This window comes from Cebus imitator, unplaced genomic scaffold (genome assembly GCF_001604975.1).
Source record: "Cebus imitator isolate Cc_AM_T3 unplaced genomic scaffold, Cebus_imitator-1.0 Scaffold42, whole genome shotgun sequence".
Classification (NCBI taxonomy): Eukaryota; Metazoa; Chordata; class Mammalia; order Primates; family Cebidae; genus Cebus; species Cebus imitator.
Window position 1 is genome coordinate 6829584 of NW_016107357.1, and position 3304 is coordinate 6832887.

The window sequence follows — 3304 nt, forward strand, 5'->3', positions numbered from 1 at the left end:
ATCTACTAACAAATAGAAAAATAATATTTAGTTTTAGCTTCTTATTTTTTAATATATATAGTCCATCTTCCTGTGGAGGTACCATTGAATAGGTTAGATCACCCCTCATCCTGCTCCACCATACCCAACAACCCCCCATCTCCTCAACACACACCTTAACCAGGAAAGCAGAAGGATAACGTGGGCCAGGATTATATACAGTGTCTTCATTGTAGTAAATTGATTTTAACACCTTTAATCAGAGGCATTCAAAACCCCACCCATTTGCAGTCTCAGTGCATCCACATATGAATTGTGTGATATAAGAGAGATAATATTCTTCCCTTTTACAGATGTGAAACTAGAAACACACAGATCTTAAGAAGCAAGTGTCCATCTCATACCTGAGACCACTATCTTGCAAAGGTCCTGTTGTAGTCTGTTGGCATAAAACTACGTTTAGAACCCAGAACTACTCTTGAGTCCAAATATTTGTATGAGTTACAAATATGTGTTTTGATTGGAAAGCATATCCAAAACAAGCATTGATTTAATAATTGAAACAAATCGTGTTCGCTTCAGCAGCACATATACTAAAATTGGAACGATACAGAGAAGATTAGCATGGCCCCTGTGCAAGGATAACACACAAACTCATGAAGCGTTCCATATAAAATAAAATAATAAAATTAAAAAATAAATAATTGAAACAAATCCAAAACAAACATTGATTTTAACAATTGAAACAAAGCAACCATTTGCCTTGAAATTCTCTTTATTAAAAAAAAAAATGTAGTGGTTCACACCTTATAATTCCAGCACTTCAGGAGGCTGAGCTGGGCAGATTGCTTGAGCTCAAGAGTTCAAGACCATCCTGGGCAACATGGTGAAACCCCGTCTCTACAAAAATGCAAAAATTAGCCATGTGTGGTGGTATGCACCTGTAGTCCCAGCTACTTCAGAAGCTGAGGTGGAAGGATGGCTTGAGTGCAGGGGGACAGAATTTACAGTGAGCTGAGATCATGCCACTGTACTCTAGCCTGAGTGACGGAGTCAGACCCTGTCTCAAATAAATAAATAAATAAGAACTTAAATAAATTTTAAAATGTAGGAGATATAAGGGCATAAATCCAAAATACATAAACAGAACCATTTGAATGAGCTTCTGGCAGGAACTTGTTTAAATTGTTCCCTAGGTTGTATTTATTCCATTGTTAGATCAACATTGTATTGTATTGTTAGGTCAACTGATCTGGATATTAACTAGCTGACCACAAATGAAGAGTTAAGGGAGTGGGAAGGCTTTTCACATGCCCACTTCAAGCAAACAAGTAATGATTGGATTTACAAAATAAAGTTAGAGAGTGATGATTCACATTTTAAATGATTCTCTATGAGTTTCCTTTAAATGAGTTTCCATAATGAATTTAAAGCATGATTCTATTCACGAAAGTTATATTCAATCTAATATCAAGAAGCATCTAATTTAATTAAAAAGGTAGAAAATGAATTTAATTTGGACTAAGTGGTAATGGATTCTATGAAGAGATATCAATATGGTGAAGAAAAGTAAAATTACAATCTATTAGTGGAAATAAAACTAACATAAATATGTAAATATGTCAGAAAGAGTCAAGCATAAAGCATACATTGAATGCTAAACAACTCTGATGTAGGAGAATCAAAGAACTTTAAAACTTTTGCAACAATCATAGGTAAAATGATTATTGTTCACATGCCAATTCTGACAAGCTCAACACCACCAATTAATTTCTTTGCTTCATTTGCCCCCATTTCCCTTAACCTTTAGTCATACTTAGTTTTTTCTGCAGTCTCCACATCTACTGTGCAAAAATTAGATTCCAAAAGAAAGCTACAAAAGAAAGGACATATTGGAAGCTTTAAGAATAAGACCAAGCAGCTCACCATAACAGATATAACAAGAATTTGAAAAGTTTGAAATATCATAAGAATTACCAAAATGAGACCCTTATAAACAAGGTGAACACATGCTGTTGGAAAAATAGCAACAAGAGACTTGCTCAAGGGTTGCCACAAACCTTCAATTCATAGTTATTTCTCCCTTAATCCAGGATCCCATCCAGGATCACTCACAGATTTAGTTGCTATGTCTCTTTTGTCCCCTTTAATCTGGCACAAACCCTTAGGCTGTATCTTTAAAAACGTTAATACTTTTGAATAATTTATTGGCCAATCATCTAGCAATGTCTACCTCAAACGCAACTCATGTGCTTTTTTTGCATGAATACTACATTATGCTGTGTCCTTTTTAGGGTATCATGTTAATAGGCATATGAAATTGGTTCCTCCTATAACTGTGATGTTAGTCTTGATCATTTGGTTATGATGGTGTCCACCAAATTTCTCTGTTGTAAACTTGTGGGTTTTTTTTTTTTTTTTTTTTTTTTAAAAATTAAAATATTTACTCAGTCTCTGGTTTCTAAAAGCCACAAATACTGATATTTTTTTTTTTTTTTTTGAGACAGGTCTCACCCTGTCACCAGGCTGGACTGCAGTGGTGGGCTGATGGTTCACTGCAGCCTTGAATTCCTGTGGCTCAAGCAATCCTCTCATCTCAGCTTCCTGAGTAGCTGGGCTGGGACCACAGGTGCCGCCACCATACTTGGCTAATTTTTTGTATTTTTTGTAGAGATGGGGTTTCTCCATGTTGCCCAGACTGGTCTCCAATTCCTGGGCTAAAGTTATTCTCCCTCTTCAGCCTTCCAAAGTGCTGGAATACAGGCATACGTCATGACGCTCAGCCTTGTAAATTATTTCCTTCCATCTTTGTAAACAATATATAATTTATGGGGAGTTATTTTGAGACTATGTAAATATCACGTTCCTCATCACATGTTTACCTCCTAGTTTTAGTACCTTTTGATGATTCTTGCCTAAATCAGTTATTAGAATATAATTCATAGATAATAACATTCATTAAAGTATATAGTAATTCAGTGGTTTTGTATATTCATACTGATGGTTACACAATGATGTAATTCCACTAATTCCAGATGTTAGATATAGTGAACTCCAGTTTCTCTTCAAATAATCAGTATGTCAGTATGTTCACCTCTCTTATTCTTTAATTTTCCATTTTATTTTATTTATTTATTTATTTATTTATTTATTTATTTTTTGAGACAGAGTTTCGCTCTTGTTACCCAGGCTGGAGTGCAATGGTGCGATCTCGGCTCACTGCAACCTCTGCCTCCTGGGTTCAGGCAATTCTCCTGCCCCAGCCTCCTGAGTCGCTGGGATTACAGGCACACACCACCATGCCCAGCTAATTTTTTGTATTTTT

The 3304-nt window shown here is 35.6% G+C and overlaps 1 non-coding gene across 1 annotated transcript; it reads left to right on the plus strand.

Moving 5' to 3' along the window:
• Positions 1-548: 548 nt before the first annotated feature.
• Positions 549-655, plus strand: LOC119470870. Its single transcript, XR_005199838.1, has one exon. It is a non-coding gene; the product is annotated as a U6 spliceosomal RNA (small nuclear RNA).
• Positions 656-3304: the final 2649 nt, after the last annotated feature.